The sequence below is a fragment of the Pleurodeles waltl genome, chromosome 10 (assembly GCF_031143425.1).
Source record: "Pleurodeles waltl isolate 20211129_DDA chromosome 10, aPleWal1.hap1.20221129, whole genome shotgun sequence".
In the NCBI taxonomy this organism is placed as follows: Eukaryota; Metazoa; Chordata; class Amphibia; order Caudata; family Salamandridae; genus Pleurodeles; species Pleurodeles waltl.
In genome coordinates this window covers 504,767,055-504,789,876 of record NC_090449.1, presented here as the reverse complement: position 1 = coordinate 504,789,876, position 22,822 = coordinate 504,767,055, and the positions used below count along the sequence as shown (strand labels likewise).

Below are 22,822 nucleotides of genomic sequence, written 5' to 3'. Positions count from 1 at the left end.
ACAAGCCATCAACACATCCCAGTCTACCAGAATGTTTCAAAGTGGCCGAGGACATGGAACTTCTTCTACCTGATGCTGGGTCCGCAAAGCTGATTTAGTGGAACTTATTATATGGCTTATTTGGGGCGGACTGAAGGATAAAGAAAAGCTAGTTCCTGCGTTGGCTGGAATTCATGCTCTGATTTCCCAGAATACAGTCCCACTGAAGAAGGTTGGGTTTTTACCAGTAATATAATCTTTAGCCACAAACTACGCAACAGTATATACATCTCTAAAAAAAATTCCTTATTGTGCATGCTCATCTTCAAGGCCAGCCTATCCTGGCAATTTTCTGCGATGAAGGTGTTTTCCCTATTGTAGCTGACATTTTTATGAACAGTCCAGTTGTATTTGCTGATCTTTATCCAATGATGAGCATTTTCAACATGACAAAAATTGTGTTGTGGTGTGCAAGAAGTTATCTTAGTGGATGTGGCATAGGCGATGCACTCATTGAGGCTGAAATCTTTGGAAGCAAACTGTCCAGTTAGTATCGAGCAGAACTGATCATGTTTGTTTGTTACAAGGTATGCTCATCATATCTGAGGCTATACAAACATTGCGTTGGAATGCTTTCTGGAACAAGAATGACAAATTAGGTTTTGCATATCTTATCTCAGAAGTGAACAAGGCACAGGGTGCACTTCATTCAGAAGGCATAATGCAAAGCCAGGCAATGTTCAATACACTCAGTTCAAAATCAGAAAACCTGAAAACCAAATTTGCAGAGATTGTCAAAGAATGTGAAGAAAAATCAAAACTTTGCAAATACTGGGGAAATGTTTTACACATGATAGCTGTAGTGAAAAACTTGATACATGCTGATTGGGAAAGGTGATTGGGAGCTACATGTGAAGACTGTGGAGTCCCTGATTACTGTGTTTCAGGAATTTGATTGCATAAACTACCTAAGATATGGGCCCTGGTATTTGGAGAGAGTTTAGAAACTAGAGGTGGAAAAACCATACCTCTACAGAAAATCCATCCAAAGACATTTAGTGCTGAAAGACAGCGAGGGAAGATTCAGTGCTGTGGCTCAAGATATGAAACTGGAACAGATGATCAGAGATCACAGAAAAGCTGCAAGAGAATTGTTTGTCAGACACTTGAAAGTGAATATGTTGCTCAAATGCAGCTAGTTTACCATGAAGTCCTTTCTATTTGCAATGTTTTCAGAGAGATGACAAATTCAAAACTAATGGACTATTGTGAAACTGTTCCTCTCCATGAACTTGTGGGAATAAGGAAAGGGAAACGTTTTAAGAAACATGTTGATAGCCTTCTTCATTTCATGCAGCAGCAAAGAAACCCCTTTTAAAAGACTGAGCCTGTGCGACTACACAACTTTGAGACCAAACAATATGTGGATAACCTTATAAACACACGTCTATTTAGGTCCTGGAAAATGGATCAAAACTATACGCCGAACAGAAGCAGGAAAGATTTGTATTGAAAGAGTAAAGGCTGTTTGACATAATCACTAAAGCTAAATTTCCACGCTTTTGTTGCCATAGCAAGAGTTTTGTCCAGTCAGCCACTACAAAACAGGTTGCAGAAAAGCAACTTTCGCAAGCACATAGAGAGACAGATGTAGCAAAAGAAAGGGGTGTTGTATGATCTTCTTCCAGCAAACACATTATTTGATAGAGATTCTGCAACCAACCCAGTGAAGCACAAACTTGTACAAAAGCTCAAAAAACAACTTTCCCCTGAAGAATTTCAGATTGAAAAGGTGTCCTCATTGAAAACTGCAGCTGTGGACTTTCTGCTACATTTGCAAATGTTTAAGTTTTCATCCATGGAAAACTTTGGCTAGGTCATTCAGACTGTTCTACAGATATCAAAGTCAGTGTGCGCCTCACAAGAACTGCACATTGCCTTTGGCAGTTATCTTGAACTATCCTTCAAAGAATGTGAGAGAATCAGACAAATGTCTACAAGTTGAATAATTGACTTTGCCTGCATCAAAATTTCGACACCTATACCTGTGCAACTTTACTAATCCCTGTCATCACCATTGAACGCGATGAACTTGGAGATGTTAACTCCAAAACATTGCTTATGCTTCAGTGAACGCTGAATTTCCAATTATTGCAAGTGGAATGATTGTCAATGAGGAGTTGGTGCTTGCAGAGATATATTGTTCAAGAACTTAACAGCGAATTGGAGGAAGCTGACCTTCGTGTTGTGCCATATGTTAAGTGGTCTGTTCTTAATGGTTCCATTCAAGTCATTGTACTGTCACATGATACAGATGTTATTATTGTGCTGTTTAGATTTGTTGCAGTGATCCTAAGTCCAGGATTGTCAGAGTTAAGGATACGTTATGGAACAGACAAGAAGACACTTAATTCTGCTTTATATTGTGTACAAGAAACTTGACCCAGAGACGTCCAGTGTTCTTATCAAGGCATATATTCTTATGGGTAATGGCACTATCAGCAAAATTGGAGCAAAACATGGAGCTTTAACTGTTGAACCTGTGAAGTTTCTAAAAAGATTTGCTGATACAGAAGAACAATGTGACTTTAAAAACGTAGAAAAATACATTGTGTGTGTTGAAAACGAGTTCTGACTGTCACACATTTGACGATCTTTGGTAAGTGAGTTCAAGAGATCAGCCAGCCTAAGTGACCTTCCACCGATGTCGTATTCTGCGAGTAGATACATAAAAAGACTGTTCTAGTTGATCAGAAGATGTGTAAATGTTTTGGATCATGCATATGTAGAGAAAGATCAGTGTGAATTTTGGTTGGGAAGATATTGATGGGGTGTTAAAACCTACAAAATTTGGAAAGCTTTTACCAGCAGAACTTACACGTACATGTACTTGCAAAACCTGTCCTACAAAAAGATGTCCCTGTCGATATGCTCTTCTCAAATGTTCAACATTCTGCAAATGTACCACGAGAAATTGCCAAAACAAATAAAGTGAACTATGAAAGTGTGTCTAAACAGGAGTGATAAACATTATTTTTTTCACATTCAGATCATAAACATTGTTTGGTGTATACATAAAAGGATTAAAAACCATTATTATTTGTTTCATTTCTATATATACCTCTTATTTCTCCGTTATGGCCGCCATTTTGGAAAATGGCGGGCAGCTTGTTTCAAAGGAGTTATTTGTCTCTATAAGAGACTACATGACCCCCCCTTTTCAAATCTATGTTTTGACTGAATTAAGTGGATAGGTCTCATGGGTCCTGTAATATTACATCATCACTGCAACACATCTGCCATTTTTAAAAATGTCATCCAGATAAAATCAGCCTAAATCAGCAATGTCTACCCAAGCTAAATTACTTCTCTAATAATACAAAAAACACAAATCAAAAATGAAAATCACTGGACAACAGTTGTTTTTATGGAGGTCTATCAGGGGGCAGGATTATTTTTGGGGGCTTGCTGAAGCTTGCACATTTGTTGACTGACTAGATAAGGTTGGTAGTTGATCACCAAAAGCAATTTAATAACTTGAAGAATATCTAGATTATGTTCAGTAAGGGTTTATCCAAAAACCGCCACTCAGCCTGCCCTTTTAAATGTGTGGGATAATTACCTGAAAAAGCTGACAATACCTCACATTCTCTGCTGATTGTTTTTGATTTTTCTGTTGATTGCCATTGTGTTTACCCTTGTTTCCTCTGTCTCCCAAGGAGAGTGAACTGTAAACTGCATAGGTTCCCCTCAGCGAAGGGAGATTGAAGATTAAAAATGTGTATGAGGAGGTCAAAGAATGAAACCCTTTATTGCTGGCCTTTTCTTTGCATTGTTAAAAATAATAAATCTAAAAGGTCTATAAAATGTGAACCCTTAGTGAATCGATGTATTTCTGCTCGCAGTCAAGCTTAGTCCACATCAGGGGCATTCGTCAGTACTGGTCACTGTGTTGTTGTCACTGTACTCTGGAAGTTTTGGTTTCATAGTTTTTCTCTTTATGAAAGAGCAAAATAGACTCCACCCTACTAAGAGCTCCAAAGGGAGCCCACGAACACCAAAACCAAGGGTAGTAGTGAGGTAGTACTACATGATGCCACTGGAAATGGGTGATGGTAAACATCCTTTTAAATACATTATCTTTGCACAGTGCAGGAAGAAAATACTTTTACTCCCTACTTTTCCTCTCTCTACATAACAATACATGTTCACCCACTTTTTGTTCGCTCAGACTTACTGATACCTATTATTGTAATATGACTTAGAAAGGACATATTAGGTGATTCCTTTAAGTCTTCTAGTATTCAACTGCCAATAATGCTTAGCACCATTGTGATCTTTATTAGAACCTAAAATGGAACACCGTGAACTAGCCAGCCTATCAGATTGATGCATTTTCTAGTCATATCTTACTCTGCAGGCCAGCAACTGGAGTGTTCTTGGGCAGGCAGCCCTCGGTGGATGTCTAGTGTGCTATGGGTAAATAAAGAGTTCTGCTGGGGCAAGGGCAGCCTCCAACCTGAACGATTATGTGAAATAAGGACTATATTTTCCCATGGTGCTCCCTCAACCTCTTCTGAAGAGCCTACCTGTTCACACATGGTTATTGTCCCTAAGTAGAAGACTCCAGCCCCCTGCCAGTGAGCCAGCAACTCGTTGAGAAGAAGCTGAGGCAGCACAGAGGGAAAATGGAGGCACATATTCCCCCTGTTGTTTTGGAGAGAAGCGTTAGATCCCCATATTGTGGGTGGTGGTGGTGTTAACAACTTTATTACCCTAACCTGCAGGGCAAAATCGGCTGATAGTTACCCAGTATGTTACATGGCTGGACCATCATCTGCGGGAAGAGTAATTAATAGCTGGTATTGCCTGCAGGGGAGGGCAGTAACAATTAGCACAGCTCATCTTAGTCCACTCTTTTGTAGAGAAGCAGGAAAGAATCAACAAACTTCTCACTGAAGCCAAGAGCTTTGAATATTGTGGGCCTCATTACGATTCTGGCGGGGAACAGGTTCAGGGGGCCATGTGGGGCCCTGCCCAGGCACTTGGCATGGGCAGTGCAGGGCCCCCCCTGGCCAGCACCATTGCAGTGTTCATTGCGAGTGGGCTGGTGCACCCTGCACTCTACAGCATTGCTGCTGGCTCGATTACGAGCCAGTGACAATGCTCTAGGCTGTTTCATGCTAGGCCAGCAGGTAGAAACTCAGGTTTCTGCCCGCTGCCCTAGCAGGAAACTCTTAATGGGGTCGGTGGGGAGGTAGCTTGTATGGCAGCAACCTCCCTATCGGAAGTTCGGTGGATGGTGTAAGGCATCCGCCGAACTCATAATGAACCCCTGTGTCTCTAAGGAGCAATCAAAAAGACAAAAAATCTCCTTTCAAGGAGAACACACAGACAAGACATACAGAATCTGTCAACAAATGCTAATTCTGTGCAGAAGATAGGTTTGGCAGTGTCTTGTGGCATATCTCTGATGAGATCCCTTGTTCTACTTACTTAAAGAAATTATGATTTATGTACTGTAGGATCACTAACCCGGAGTGTCACAAATGGATGTGGTTTTCCTATGCAAGATGATTATCCAACAGTTCAGACAAAGTTGTAATCCAGAAAACAATCCTACAGCAGAAATATTAAGTAGGCTCAGAGACTGCAAAGATTCAGAGTACTTTTAAAATGGGTGAAGCACCAAACAAAGTGAGAATCAACTCCATGTTGGTCACATCGAGATATGGCAAGAGAGTCTAAGCATGAGTCACGGACGAGGTTGGTTTTCTCCACCAGCAGAGATGTTACACCAGGATCCTAAAACCTCAGTGCACGGAACATGTAATCAGACACAAGGGGAGGAAAAATTGAGACTCTGCAAACGTTGGGGGCAACGGATCACTGATCTTTCTCCTGCCCTCAGCTCGTGCAGAAATAATGATGTTATTACTAATAATGTAAGTACTGAACCCCTGTTGACAACCATCAGCCAAATTCCTGTGCATTTGTTGTAACATTTCCTTAATAGCACCCCATCCAACCTAAAGGGATATCATTACCACATAGGACAAATTCTGTACATGGCGTCACTGTGTGGCACAGCACTTTATAGTTTTTTTGTTTGACCCAATTCACAAAGACACTTAAAACTATAAGTAGTACTCATATAGTACTATAAATACTCAAAACTAGGTAATCACTAAAGTATAAACGTACATCTGTGCACCAGGATTGCCTTTTGCGCTGTGTGTGCAGCAGTCTTTGCACCCTTAAGTCTACTACTGAGGAGTAAAAGTGGGAGTGGCAAAGAGGAGAGATCACAAATGGTGAATAGCTACTCTAAAATAAGAGGAAGAAAGGAACATTTGAGTGACACAGTGAGGGACATGCAAATAAAAAACACATTCATAAAAGAGTAAGTCAGAAACAGTTCACAAATGGTATACCTAATCCACTGAAATAGCGTTGTTGCTCAATAAGACTCAAAGCAAAGTGTAACATGCCACTCACAGCAGTTGCAACAAAATTATGCAGAAATTCAAGAAGGCAGGAATAACGCTACCAGGATAACTGGAAAATGTGAACACAAAGCACAGTGACTAGATGTGCACAGCAAATGTCCAATTGTAAAACAAAATACTTTAAAAAAATGTAATGCATGGCACATTTATTATTTTACACCTATTCCATATTAACACACTATGTATATACTTAATAGTCCCACCACACCAAATATATAGAGCAGCAGCTCATTTCTGATCCCCCCCAGAAATGCAAGTCTGAGTCATGTTTCCAAAAACTACAGCCAAAGGTATTATACTCCCACACAAAATTGTACTTCATTTGTGTGGATTAGCAACATATACCAAACTCGTGTGTGTGTGCATGTATGTATGTGCTTATATATATATATCTATATATATATATATATATAATAATTACCTAGTGGAAATCGCCACTAGGTAGTTATAGTTTGGACCTAGTTTCTATAGGGAAAGCAGTTTCCTGCTTGCCTATATCTTTGGCGTTGCTTAACAAATCTTTACAAAATTTTCCCCAAAAATTTGGCAGTCACATGAGATGCTGTCTGGAAAATTTCAGAGTGATTCGTCAAGCGGGCGGAGGTGCAGGGAGGGGGTGAAATTTAGAGTGTTTTCAATATTAATTCCAGTAGGAAAAACTGAAGTGTGACATCGCAAATACCACTGGACGGAATTACACCAGATTTGTAAAGGCAGCTGTTGGTCCAGAAAGAGCACTTTTTAGGTGAAGCGAGCAAGCACTTTGATCTGTTGTAAGTATTGTGGTCTTTTAAGCACGCCCACCCCACACCCTTCAGTTTCACTCGTTTGTGGGACTACTTTTCATAGACCACTTGATGTCATTGGTAATTGCCTTACGTTTGTCCCACCTGGAGGCTGTATTTGTCACACTTTGCAGACTGCCCCGGTTACATGGATTATTGCATGATTGCCGATATTCTTCAGCGTGAGCAAACTTTTTTTTTTTTTTGTCTCTTCCCTTTGTGCTGCTTGGCAGCCATGTTGCTCACAGCTTGAACTCGTACAACAGTGTGAACTCAATCGGCGGTACTGGAGCACTGGTCACATTTCTTGTAGCTCTCCCCTTAAAACACTTGAAATTGGTAAATGCTTCACATAAAATAGAAATCCTCAAAGCGCTCTCCTGCACAGTACAGTATTTAATGCACTCAGGAAAACTTGACCCATAATGCTTTGGAAGCATTCTTTTTCACAACATTTTTGCCCATAACTCAGTGGTCCTAGGACAATGGGGCCACCATCAAAACGTTCAGCGTGACACACTCTTTCTGCCTAGGTCATCTTTGGATCCCCACACTAAGAAAGTGGGGTCCCCAAATAATAACCTCTCCCACCATTCAATTTCTTTTTAAGCATTCTCATGACCTGAATCTTTGTTTACCAGCAGGGAATAGCTTGTTTTTTTAAGGGCCTTGTTTGTAATATCATCGCAATGGACCTCCACTACGCCCTTCAGGGGTTATGTATATGGTTGCTCTGCACTATTTAGTGCCATTTTATTTTTGTGTGGTAATGCTCTCTAGTGGCTTACTATATAGTTGCTTGACCATGTTTCTTACAAATGCTATTTTCATTGTGGTGTCCCCTAGGGGCTGTTCTAAGCATTACAGTCACATCAACATATTAAAATATTTCTGGCACGGAGACATGCCCCATAATGCTCTGTAGGGCATTACTTTTACCAAACATTATTGCTCATAACTCGGACTGTGCTGCTCCTAGGACAATAGGACCACCTTCAAAACATTGACACAATGTGGTCTTCCTGTCTACGTCATCTCTGGGTCCCCACGCTATTTTAGCGGGGACTCCAAAATAATAACCCCTCCCACCAGTCAATGTTTTTAAGCTTTCTCATGACTAGAACGTTTGATTTATAGCTAGGAAAAGATTTGTTTTAAAGGCCTTGTTTGTAACAACATTGCAGTAGGCCTACCTGCTAGTCCTAAAAACACTCTCTGTGGCTAGGTATATGGTAACGCTGCATTATTATCTCCCGTTTTGGTTTTCATGGAGTTCTGCCCTATGAGGGCCAACAATATGGATACATGACCATGTTTTTTTTACAAATGATAATTTTGTTATGGTGCCCTCTAGGGGCTGGTTTGAGCATTACAGTCGAATGCCAAAAGTTTATTTCTGATAAAATTTTAAATGATTGTTTTAATAATCTCTCCTTATTACAAATATGACCACAATTCAGGTCAACTTAACATCCTTATTACACTATGATTGGTTGGACACTCTTGATATGTTTGGGTGACCCTTCTAGTTTATTTTCCCTTTGTGTCTGTCTTGTGTCTTTTTTGGGGGAATTGTGTTAGCAACTCTGATGTTGGGGTGGTGAAAGTGGTATTCTATTGGAATTAGCATGGCAGATTTAAATTAGGATGCTAAATGGATACATTTTCATTTTTTGCAGCTGATAGAGGAAGAATGTATATGGAAGTGCTCAAGTTATATGCAGGAACACTGGAATTATATGGCGGGAAAAGACGAAATTGTAAGGCAGGGTTGACCAATTTATGTGACAAGAAAAGTCCAGTTATGAATTTACAGTGGCAATAGCTCTAACTCAACAAAATGCGAGACCTATTGCATTGCAAATGCTTGTTATTATTTGGTGTAAATCTGTTCAGTAGATTTTGAGAAATTTAAGGAAACCAAAATTTGTATATCTAGGGACGTGAAGAATTCGGGACCCCTTTGGATCTCGTGCTGAGATGTGATTGACTGCCAAAGCTTCAACAAGGAAGTGTTGGCAGCCATCTTGAGACTCAGCTGAAGCTGTGTCCCAGAAAAAAAGAAAAAAAATACAAAAGGGACCAGGGTATGAACACACTGAACCCTTAGCACAGGTGCTGAGGTCCCAAAGGGATACCCCTAGAGCTAAAAAGCATTTTAAAAATAATTTGTACTGCGAATTTGCGACGGGGTCGCGAAACTGCAGTAAAAATAAAAAAAATAAAAAAATAAATGTGGGATCCCGCACTTGTTTTTAAATAAGCCCCCAAACAGCCACAGAGGAGAAACAAGCCCCCAATTATGTTATGAAAGATTCCCATAATTTGTGGGGTAATTAGCAGTGCATGGTGAGGGTGTGAGTTATAGTTACCTTAGGGCACGAGTTATAGTTACATGAGGTAACTATAACTGGTGAATTTTTATGGTTTGTTACGTCTAAAATGTGAGTCTAACTATAACCTCCCTGTAACCTTTGTTTTTTTCAGTGAATTTCAGTTTTTTTAACATATAGTGATTTTAATTACTATACGTTAATCCAACCACCACCGCGCAGGGCCTTCGGCCGTGCCCTGCGGTGGTTGGCCACCTGAGGCCAACCTCCCACAAGCACCCAACCGTGCACGTCATTCACCCATGGGCAGGGGCGGTTGCAGCAAAGACCGGGCCTGCAGCCAGAACCACAGGCCAACACCCCCTAACCACCCAAACCCACGCTGTGCACAGCCCTTTCGTTCTGCGTGGCGGGAGTTAGCCACAGCTTCTCTGGGTGTGAGAATAAGTGTGAGAGGTGCATCTGGGGGTTGAGAGTGGCTGTCAAATTGTTTGGGTGTGAGAGTGCATACATCAGTGTTTTAGTGGGTGTGTCAGTGGATGCATGAGGATGTCCGTGGTTCTGTGAGTGGGTGTGTAAGTGTCAAATTGGGTGTGTGAGTAGGAGGAATTGATTGAAAGAGAGACAGAAAGAGAGAAAAAAGTGAGAGAGAAAGAAAGTTTTTTTAGGCTTTAATATCTCACATACTTAGAATGATATATTTTAGTTGGTTTTAACAGAAAATGTATTCAATATTTTAAAATAAGTATAATCATTTTTTGTATTGAAAAAAAAAAACAAATGGAAATGAGTCTCGCTGGACTCGAACCCCCATAGCTCAGTGTGATGGTCTGCAACCTTCACACTGAGCAATGGGAGTTTTCTTTTTTTTTCATTTTTGTTTGTTACCCCTTTATGGGCTATATGGGACCACGAGGGAGCCCTTCAAGGGCTCCCCGCTGTCCCTACTTTTTTTCTTTCTTTCTTTTTTAAAAATGTATTTTAATTTATTTTAAATTAAAAAGCTCTCACGGGCTACCTGGCACTGCAGTGGAAGCCTTAAGGCTTCACCCACGGTACCAATGCTGCAGCAGACAGGGAGCTGCTTTGACAGCAGCTCCCTACTTGCTGAAGCATTTCATCTCTGTCCCCTGCACGTGTGCAGGGAACAAAGGTGAAACTTTAGATTTTGACAGCCGGATCTGTCTTAAAGGTTCCGCTGTCAAAACCCAAAGTATTTGCCGTGGCCAAGCCACAGCACATAGCTGTGTACCAGGAGCTGGCACCCCGGGACATAGGAGGAGCCAGCCCTGGGGCCTGGCAGTTCCAGGGCCATCAGTGGCTCCACGAAGGGGGCCGCGCAGCCCCCCTCCAGTGAGAACTTAGGGTGGTCCCCGGGTCGCTAGGGTCCCATAGGGACCCGCTTTCTTTTTGTAAATATTTGCCCCGGGGAGTAGTGGTCCCCAGGGCATTGTGAGGGGGCCAGGAAGACCCCACCAGTATTTTTAGAAAAAACAAAAAAGAGCCCCTGGGACTTGGCCCACCCGAGGGTATTGAAGACCGTGCTTTGTTTTGTTTGTTGATTTTTATGACTGGATTTTTGGACCCAACGCGTCTCTGTCGGTAAATAAAAAATAAAAAATGCTTTTTAGCCCTGGGGTGAGTGGGGGATGGGGGTAGGGGGGTGGTCCCTTTGTGGCCCCACCACTGGAGCTAAGGAGCCTGGGTGTTCGTACACTGGCCCCTTTTCTTTCTTTTTTTTGTATTTTTTTTACTTTAGATGGCTGACATCACTTCAACAGCTTCTGTTGTTGAAGTGTTATCAGCCAATCCCATCTCTGCACGAGATTGGAAGGGGTCGCGAATCCTTCGCGTCCTTAAATATACAAATCTGTTTTCCCCTTAATTTCTCAAAAACTACTGAACAGAATTACACCAAATCAAAAAAGCACTCTTTATGTACCAGGACCTAGCTTCCTGTCAAATTTGGTGTAATTCCGTCCAGTAGTTTTTGCGCTACTGCTGTTCAAAATCACTATGGAAAAATGAATGGGTAAAAATGTGTTTTGGTACTCCCTTTTTTTTCTCTGCCCCCCTCTGGACTGATCACCCCGAAGCTTTACAGGCAGCAGCTGACGGGACTGGAACATATTTTTTTGGAAAGTTTTGTGAAGATTCGTTAAGCGCACCAAAGATACAGGCAACTAAAAAATGTTTTTTATATTGAATCTAAGCCCTAACTATAACTACCTAGTGGCGACATATATTCATATATTCACTATTGCATGTATTGTTCTCAAATACTCCTTACAAGTGGGATATTTTACTACTAATTGATGTCTGGCATCAATAATGCCCCCTCCATACTACTTCATGGCTCCAGGCCAGCATTTCTTTGTCTTCATTGTTTCATAAATCTGAGATGGATATATGTGTATAGCATGGACAGAGATTTTCATCACAGTGTATAGCTAGAACCTAGGTAGTGGAAGTACAAAATTGGCAAGTCCTGCTTCATTCTTGAACCTCATAGCAAATCACCTCTGTTTTGCTGCTGATTTTGAGCTTCCAGTAAGGCAGAGAATTGACCAGAGAGAGCCTGAACTCCACCACCACAAAAGAATTAGACATTATCAGTGAGGGGTGCTTCAAAGTTATCCACCACTGTATGGGAGAACCAAGTGACCCAGCAGCAGCACACCTTTGAGTATTGTTTATTCATCTTATATTCGTATCTTCAGATGTCAAACGTAGTGTCATTCTCGTAGAGTTAGCTTTATCACGTGTTTGTTGTCATTAGGTCAGATTGTAATGCACTATGTGCCAAAATACTGAATTGGGTACTAAATGTCATGTATTACCAAATTTATGAATTGTTTCCAATTTATTTTAACCCCTTCGCTGCCAGGCCTTTCCCCCTCAGGTGCCAAGCCTTTTTTTGGCTGTTTGGGGCAGTTCGCGCTTAGGCCTTCATAAACTTTTTGTCCACATAAGCTACCCACGCCAAATTTGCCTCCTTTTTTTCCAACATCCTAGGGATTCTAGCGGTACCCAGACTTTGTGGGTTCCCCTGAAGAAGACCAAGAAATTAGCCACAATACTGCGAAAATGTCTTTTTAAAAAAAAAAATAACAAGGGAAAAAAGGGCTGCAGAAGAAGGCTTGTGAGTTTTTCCCTGAAAACGGCACTAATAAAGGGTTTGCGATGCTAAAATCACCATCTTCCCAGATTTCAGGAACAGGCAGACTTGAATCAGAAAACCCAATTTTTCAACACTATTTTGGCATTTTAATGGAACATAATCCATTTTTACCATTTTTTGTGCTTTCAGCCTCCTTCCAGTTAGTGATAGAAATGGGTGTGAAACTAATACTGGATCCCAGGAAGCTAAACGTTTCTGTAAAGTAGACAAAATTCTGAATTCAGCAAGGGGTAATTTGTATAGATCCTACAAGGTTTTCCTACAGAAAATAACAACTGAAATAAAAAAAATATCGAAATTGAGGTGGAAAAAAACAGCCATTTTTCTCCACGTTTTACTCTGTAACGTTTACCTGCGATGTCAGATTTTTGAAAGCAATATACTGTTACATCTGCTGGACTCTTCTGGTTACGGGGATATATAGGGCTTGTAGGTTAGTCAAGAACCCTAGGTACTCAGAGCCAATAAATGAGCTGCACCTTGCAAAGGGTTTTCATTCTATACCGGGTATACAGCAATTCATTTGCTGAAATATAAAGAGTTAAAAATAGGTATCAAGAAAACCTTTGTGTTTCCAAAATGGGCACAAGAAAAGGTGTTGAGAAGCAGTGGTTATTTGCACATCTCTGAATTCTGGGGTGCCCATAAGTAGCATGTATATTACAGGGCATTTCTCAAATGGACGTCTTTTTTACACACTGTCTTACATTTGGAAGGAACAAATGTAGAGAAAGACAAGGAGCAATAATACTTGTTCTGCTATTCTGTGTTCCCCCAAGTCTCCCAGTGAAAATAGTACCTCACTTGCGTGGGTGGGCCTAATGCTCGCGACAGGAAACGCAACATGGACACATCACATTTTTACATTGAAATCTGTCGTGTTTTTGTCCCTAGATGTAGATTTTGGTCTCTAGCTCAGCCAGCACCTAGGGAAACCTACCAAACCTGTGCATTTTTGAAAACTAGACACCTAGAGGAATCCAGAATGTAGTGCCTTGTGGGGCTCTCACCAGGTTCCATTACCCAGAATCCTTTGTAAACCTCAAAAATTGGCCAAAAACACTTTTCCCTCACATTTTGGTGACAGAAAGTTCTGGAATCTGAGAGGAGCCACAGATGTCCTTCCACCCAGAGTTCCACCAAGTCTCACAATAAAAATGGTACCTCACTTGTGAGGGTAGGCCTAGCGCCCAAGACAGGAAATACTCCAAAACACAACGTGGACACATCACATTTTCCCAAAGAAAACAGAGCTGTTTTTTGGAAAGTGCCTAGCTGTGGATTTTGGCCTCTAGCTCAGTCGGCACCTAAGGAAACCTACCAAACCTGTGCATTTATGAAAACTAGACACCTAGGGGAATCCACGATAGGGTGACTTGTGGGGTTCTCACCAGGTTCTGTTATCCAGAATCCTTTGTAGACCTCAAAATCTGGCCCAAAAAACACTTTTTGCTCACATTTTGTGAGTTGGGAGAATCTGCCTGCCATGTACAATGTCCAACACAAAACTGTCAATGTAAGGTGAAGTTACAGTGTCTTACTTGTGTGTCACTGGAAGTACTGTCGTATGATTGTTGTTCTGTTGTCCTCATCCTCTGCTTCCTCTTGTTCACAGTCCACAGGGTCCACTGCTGCCACACGGCCATCTCCAGCCTCTTCCTCCTGCAGAAAAGGCACCTGGCGTCTCAAGGCAAGGTTATGCAACATGCAGCATGCCACAGTGATCTGGCAGACCATCTTGGCTAAGTAGTACAGGGATCCACTAGTTAGATGGAGGCAACAAACCTGGCCTTCAGGAGGCCAAAGGTCCTCTCGATAATCCTTCTTGTCTGCCCATGTGCCTCATTGTAACGTTCCTCTGCACTTGTCCTGGCATTCCTCACTGGGGTCAGTAGCCATGAGAGGTTGGGGTAACCAGAGTCACCTGCAAATATCGAGGGATACCTGTTAGACACATACTAAACCTTATGACCAACACCATACCCATACACCAACATCCACTGGGTGGGAACCAGGGCTCACCAATTAGCCACATCCTGTGCCTCTGTAGTTGAGCCATCACTTTTGGGATGCTGCTATTCCTTAGGATAAAGGCATCATGCACAGACCCAGTGACGGTCTGACTGATATCTTTTTTCAATGTGTATTTTTCTGCAGGTCAGTGCCCATCAGAAAAAGGGTATATGGCGTGCCATCGCCAAGGACGTGTGGATCCTGGGGGTCTACGGCAGGCGGAGCACCCACTGTCGCAAACGGTGGGAGGACCTGAGATGCTGGGCAAGGAAGATGGCGGAGGCCCAGCTAGGGATGGCCTCCCAACGAGGAAGGGGTGCCCGTCGATCCCTGACCCCCCGATGGCCTGCATACTGGTGGTGTCCTATCCGGAGCTGGATGGGCACTTGAGGGGGTGTTCCACTACATTGCAGAGATATTCAAAATGTTTCCATAACTAACTGGGCATGGCGTAAACTGGCTTGCTTGCTTCATTGCAACACACTCTATTCACTAGCTCTGACACTGATTAATAATCCATTTATACCCATTTCATAGGAGGCACTGGTTCAGCGTACATTACGTACTTTTCAACTTCATACCTTTGGTGATGTTTTCCCAGATGACCACATATTTTCATGCACTACAGATACTCGTTTCACAGACGCCACACAATTTCAACACTTTGTACTATGGCATCTACAACACTCTATGCGGGCATGCTATGGTACATATCCGTTGGCTCCTACCAAGTTTGCACCACTTACACTAGTTGCTATGCGGTCTCGGGGGCACGCCTGGTATCCAGACTCTATCTAGTTTGTATTAAGGCTCTTCAGATTCTGGATGCTCGGCTCAGGGAATCCTCGGAGAGAGATCTAGGTCACCCATTATCCCAAAATGTCTGGGATGCATGCTGCGCGCAGACTAGATTTGTCTCACCTAACCAGCACCACAAGCTAGTCCACTTCAAATTCCTTAGGAGAGCATATATCACCGCCAGGGACACTGTCTGAATGGACCCGAGCCGCTCTTCCGCTTGCCACACATGCTGTGCTCCGATTGCGGAAATGCGGATTTCTCTGATATATTCCTTGAAGAAATCCCATAGCACCACCCAGGTACCCACTGAGCCCTCGCAACTTGTGACATTTGGAAATTAAGCATGTGGCAGGAGGAAAGTAGAATGTCCTGCGGCTGCTTCTTTGTTGGTCATAGTGACTCACTGTACATTTGTATGTGCACAATAATCATCCTTTGCCTGTGGCAGGTAGAATATGATGGCATCTATGCAGGTCTACCTTACAATGCAACATATACCATTGACAGTGATACAGATGAAGAAGAGACTAAATGGAGCTGTGGGACCCCTACTATCTCTTTGTTACTTTGCAGTGGGCAGGCAGGAAGCAGGTAAGGAGCAGCAGGACGGAGGCAGAGGAGAACGATGCAGGGCAGGCTCCTTAACTGATTTTCACCACTGAGGGTTAGCCCATGCCCACTCTGAGATGGGACACGGTCCCCAACCACATGTCTCCCTGTGAAGATGCGCAGGCCTAAACAGCAAAAGAGATGGTGAACATGGACACCACATGTCAGGAGTAGAGTGATGATTGGTCCTGGCCAGGAAGAGACCCACCACTGGGGTCCAAAGAGCAAGACCCTCCAATCAGGGCCCAAGGCCACTCCCAAAACCATCTCCAACCTCCTCCAGAACGTATGCTTGAAACTGCCTCTCTTTTCCCTCTTCCTGCCACAGAAGGTGCCCACCCATCGTAACAGCAGCGGTTGAGTGTGAGATTTGCCTTAGACATAGCTGATTAGTCTTGTGTTCCTCTTCTCATATGTACTATGCGTGAGTCATTGAAAGCATTCCAGGAGGGCTTCAGCCGAGAGCAGAGGAGGATTAGGAGACCGTCATGCAGTTCCTCCAGTGGGCATCTTTAATGCTAGAAAACGGTTCAAGGATCTGCATTATGCTCAGGCTGTCAACTACAAAATGGCCTACATATTCTCCTTTATGACTGCCATTATGTCCTCTCTCCCAACCAATGCTTTCTGTACCAGCCACTTTCATAGTAATCCCATTGTCCTACAGCTGAATAGTTTGTGGTTCTGCCCTACCTAACATGCCATTCCCGGGATGGTGGTAGAGTTCACCCTGACATAGGACCTGGAGGATAGACACAATCATGTGACACAATCATGTGCCACAAACCAGTTTGGTGTGTAAGAAGCAGTTTCAGTTTCAGTTGGAGAGTGAAATTTACTTGCTGTTGGACATATTTGACTTTTGTTGCATATTGTACGTTTATTTAGGATATTTAGACTGATTAGACATTTTACATTTTTAGGTGGAGGTATTTACAATGAGTCAGATTCTTTTGATAGCCTGATTGTCCCATGGTTTTATTATATTATCAAGCCTGTTGCTTTTGTTTTTACTGTGCTTTCATGGTCGATTGACTGAATAAAGTTGTTGAAAGTTGAGTCAGTCAGTGTAATTGTAGGTGCAAAGAGATTTATTGTGTAAGGGAGTGCAGAAATGTATGTAACATATAATATGTTTAGGATTGGAAAACACACTTGAAGAGTTGTGATCTATGAGTATGCTGAGAAGTCTATGATGAGTTTATGGGTGTGATTCAAGTAAATGTCATCATGGGAGTCCTCCACCTCCTTGGCTGCACAAGACAAGGCCTAGGTTGGGGTCATGATTAGGCTTTCTGCTGAGGGCTGGAAGGTGAGTGAGACAAGCCTGCAGGTATTTTTAGTTTGCCAGAATTTAATCTTTCATGGATGGATCATTCCCATTGATCGAGGTGAGCGCTGTAACAGCAGTATCAACAAGCCATAGAAACAAGATAAAAAAAACTTAGAAGCCTATCCACATCACTGGAAATTACCCAAGGTGGAGGTATTCTGAACTCCCCTCTTCCCAGAGGCCACCATCATTCAGAGTTCTACTGCACATTCTGTGTGCAGGGAGTCTCCACAGAGCTCTACTCTTATCTCAACTGCTGACTAGAAACCAAATCATTTTCTCAACCTCTTAAGCAGCTCTTTCTGTACGGTTGTTGTCTCTGTACATATTCTTATCCAGGAAGTTAATGTTTTCCGTAATGTCTGAAACATCTTTAAAAGCTATCTTTCTACTGGCTCTGAGGGACTTGTGATAAAAAAGCATGCATTCACATGATCCATATGATAGGTTCATTTGCACCTGCATCATAAGCCTCAGAAGTGTAAGATTTGTCATAAATTCTTGACAGAAAAAAAACTAGACAGAGAAAGCAGGGACCTCTACAGGCTAAAGATAAGTGTATTCATTCGATGAGGAGTCATTTCATGGCTCCACATCATCTACCTCTAAAAAGGTGCAAAAGTGGGCTAAGTCAGGCAAAGGTTAAATTCCTCTTGTCTCCTCAGCTACTCACACTTTGTCCGAAGAGAACTAAGCCCCCCCCGAAGGTTCTAAAAGTTCTGACACCAAAACATTCAAGTCCGCTGAGGCAAGTCGCATATTAGAGGCAGGCCTGTCTAAGGCCCTGGTGATGAAGTCATTGCTGATTAAAAAGTTGTTAACACCATCTCCATCATCTGCCAAGAAGTCATCTGTTCTTCCATCATTGTTACCACACCACCTTTGAAGAAGACTCCACTGTCAACGAGAACCCTGTAGACCACAGTCCTTGTGGAGATATACTTGTTAACAACACCTTTAATGACCATTCCATCAACAACGGCACCCTTGTTAGCATTTCTGTCAACTGAGGCTTCTACATCGTTTTTGCAGACTGCAGTCCCTTCAGTTGCCCTGTTGATCCCCTTTCAGTGTTCCCCTTACAAAAAACAGTATTGGTAACCCGAGCAGTGAGATTTGCCTTGGGCATATCATCTGCACTTTTACATGCTTACATGTCACTGAGCAAGGTTTCACCTGCACCACCTGTGAAAATCTTAGAGACAGACAATGAAAGGGGTGAGGAGGAATCTAGTGATGATGGCTCCACTAGACCTGCATACAGCCTGACTAACCTAAATATTAAATGTTAAAACAATGGCAGTAACCCAGATCTGGATGAGTAAAAGCTCACTCATCTTCTTTTTAAGTCAAGAATGAAGGTTATGCATGAGAATAAAACCGATCAAACTATGATGGGCACTGTGACCCATATTAAGAAGAGGAGCATAACAACAGCACATGTAATGAACCACCAACGATGCTGGTGCCAATAGACCTACTAGGAAACCTTCAGTCTACATTAGCAGATGATTATGCCAGGCTCCCTTCAATACCGGAACCTGTAGTACCACAACCAAGTCAATCAATGTCATCTCAACTGTTGTAGGTTCATGTTACACTCTGCTTGGGCACATATATTTTAGCTTATCTTAGGCCAGCGGCCTGTGCTCTTTCACCTAAATATGTGCTCTGATTTAATTTACTCAGTTTTATTCACTGTTTTATTAGTTACCCTGCTTTCAGCGGGTATGTTTCTGTTTTCTGATCAGCTGTAACTCTGTAATTCTGTGAAAGCATTGTTATTATTCTGTGCACTACATTTCACCATGTACCTCTGCCCATTGCTGACAAGAACAGTACATGATAATCCATCTAGCAATTGTAACCACAAGAGTATGTAAACAGATCACCACTTGGGGACATGCCCATGTCAGGCCTTTTCACAGAACAGAAATATGTTTTCTTATAAAAAAAAAAAAACACCTTACAGGCCAAAGGACAACAGGGAGGTCATTCTGGACTGGATTCCGTAGATGCTGCATGCCATTTCATTGCTGACCTCAGCCCTGTCTCTATAACGGATCAAGGAGACAGAGAGCAGACCCCTATCTTCAAGGTAATGGGGGTGGGTGCTCCTCTCATGGACTAAGTACGGACAGATTGGGCTATCACTGCTATACTCTCGCTTAGAAGTTAGGGGATAGGTAGAATTAATCTATGTATGTTATTCCAGTATGTTGGGACTGTTTTCTTCTTATTTATCCTGTTATGTCTCATTACCATAATAAATAAAGCTTGTATATTTTATTGTAGATTGCAGTCTTTTCAATAAATGTATTAAAAACAATCTTGCATCTCTTTCATTGGCCTATGTGTTTGTATGAGACCTTTTGCTAACAAGAAAAAGGAATGAGACTTGTTGACCACGACTCCCCCTAGAAGCCTCCGAGTGTCATGCTTCAGGCTGTCACAAATCACCTTTTCTGGTTTGGGTGAGGTTCTGCTAGCCAGCTGAAAGTGTTGGGCCGACAGCTGCCAGGACAGTATGGGATTGACTCAGTCACCCACAAAATGGTGGTGCTGCTGCCCCAAATCCAGCAGTCTCGTTCTAGTAACAGGAGTCCTATGACACAACCACCACCATCACAAACAGAGACTCCGTCACAAGAGCCACCTGCCGCTCAGCTTTCCAGACAGTTACCACTTCTCCCCATGGACATCCTACTTCATTGTGATCCAGATTCCTAGTCATGGGACACATGCTTCCAGATGCATCTAAAAGCCAACAGGGAGCAGGAATAGGAGTTAGACATCTCAGAGCAAAAGAATGAGGCTAGTCGCGCTACAAATTGCAAGCTCTTTTCTGTTTCAAGTCCCACTCCAAGTGCCATTCTTTGGATAAGTCCAAGACAAAGTCCAAGGACAAATTCTATCACATTCTTTGGGTAGATCCAAGACACAGGCCAAGGACAAATCCTAGTGTAAATACAGGAACTCAAAATGGCAGATTATTCCCTGTCGATCCCTCTTCAGGGAGAGGTCGCACAGTCAGCACTCAAAAGGCCCAATTCCATGCCAGTCATCCAACTCTAATTCATTTAACAGCTGAAGCTGATGTGCTCTAAATTTCCCAGGTAATCAATGATTCCACAGCAGGCAGAGGACTTCAGTGAGGCAGTGTCTAAGCTTTTCCAGATGATTCTGGTACCTCCGTGTTTATGTTTGGGGCCCATGTATGCACTGCTGCTTACAGTTGGACTTCCCCTGGTAGGCTGTCTCTGGCACTAACTGACCCTGTTAGGCCTCCATCTTGTTTCCTGCTGGTCCCAGGCTGCACCTCCTTTGCCATAGACTTCACTGGTTGTAGCCGGTCCCAACTCCAGAGGTTCCAGTTCTGGATCTGACCCCACACTTTGATATTGATCAGATCTCAGCTAGATTTCAGCTAGATCGCAGCTAGATCTCGGTTAATGCCTTGTTACAATCATAGCTAGTGGTGTTGGATTTACTCTATTTTTAATGCCTTGAAACCTTATTCAGCTCTGACTCAGGTGCCTTAGACGACCTTCAAATTATTCCACATGACAAGTATGATGATACACTGATGATGATCTGAATTTAGACCACCAAAATGCTAGTGATCTTGATATTTCACCAGAGATGGAATTGGACTCTGTACCTTAGGGCACCAGGGGTTTTGAAATACTAAGGACAATCTGCTTATAAAAATGTTTACATGACCTTTCAGCTTCAGAGATTTTGATGCTTTTCATTAAAGCCCTGCTAGGCACTTGGACTGTTGTGTTGTCAAAACTTCCTCAGCGCCATTTAGAGGTGGTGTAGGCCAGCTGCAACACAACACTCAACACCTTAAAGCCTTGTAGTTCATGCTTCGGCCAGCAGAGTGAGCCTGAATGCTTTCCCTAATGCTCTCCCGAAGCACATTGATGCATTTGGCAGAGGGTCTGTGAATGCTATTTGCTTGATGCGGAGATACAACCATGCTCTATGGAATGAGTGAGATCTTCCCCACCCTCCTTGTGAAGTTGCAAATAAATTCACTCCGACGGTTCATGAAGGATAAGTACCTTGTGTAGGCTAGACTTAAAACCCCAGACTCTGTGGACTGTGCTCTGGTGGTGTGATTCACCATCACATCTGGCTGTGCAACAAGGGGGTATATGTGCATTCTGTATGGAAATGCCTTTCATTTACTCCCAGCTGTTCAGAGGCAAGCGGGACTCTGCTTTGGTACAGTGAAAGATAGATGTGCCTTGGCCCGCTCTTTGAGCTTGCTCTCCTCAGCCTGACAGTTTCATCAACAGTATTGGAAATTCAGGGGCTACACCCTGGCCCTCATTCTGACCCTGGCGGTCTTTGACCGCCAGGGCGGAGGACCGCGGGAGCACCGCCGACAGGCCGGCGGTGCTCCAATGGGGATTCCGACCGCGGCGGTAAAGCCGCGGTCGGACCGGCACCACTGGCGGGCTCCCGCCAGTGTACCGCCGCCCCATTGAATCCTCCACGGCGGCGCAGCTTGCTGCACCGCCGCGGGGATTCCGACCCCCCCTACCGCCATCCAGATCCCGGCGGTCGGACCGCCGGGATCCGGATGGCGGTAGGGGGGGTCGCGGGGCCCCTGGGGGCCCCTGCAGTGCCCATGCCACTGGCATGGGCATTGCAGGGGCCCCCGTAAGAGGGCCCCTACATGTATTTCACTGTCTGCTGCGCAGACAGTGAAATACGCGACGGGTGCAACTGCACCCGTCGCACAGCTTCCACTCCGCCGGCTCGATTCCGAGCCGGCTTCATCGTGGAAGCCTCTTTCCCGCTGGGCTGGCTGGCGGTCTGAAGGCGACCGCCCGCCAGCCCAGCGGGAAAGTCAGAATGACCGCCGCGGTCTTTCGACCGCGGAACGGTAATCTGACGGCGGGACTTTGGCGGGCGGCCTCCGCCGCCCGCCAAGGTCAGAATGAGGGCCCCTGTGTCTAACATACTGCAAGAGACAGCCAGCTCAGCCTATTCCTGTTACTTTTTGGTGTCCAAGAAAGACTGGGCTCAGTCCAGTTTTGAACCTTTGGTTCTTAAACACCTTCCTGTTTTATGACACAACTTGATTTTGTAGAAACACTTGTTTACAGGCAGCAATATGCAATTTCTGATAGGCAACATGGCGACCATCGGGTACTGCAACAAACTGGTCAATGCCGACTCACATGTGCTGTACCAAGAGCTGATGAGGCTTTATCGCTGGCTGGACCTTCAGGAGTTTTTCTTGACTGTCAACGGCCTGGCAT

The 22,822-nt window shown here is 43.4% G+C and overlaps 1 protein-coding gene across 1 annotated transcript in view; it reads left to right on the top strand.

Moving 5' to 3' along the window:
• The window catches only part of LOC138261667 (uncharacterized), a 247,701-nt gene that overhangs the window by 41,230 nt on the left and 183,649 nt on the right, over nt 1-22,822 (top strand). The window lies entirely within an intron of this gene.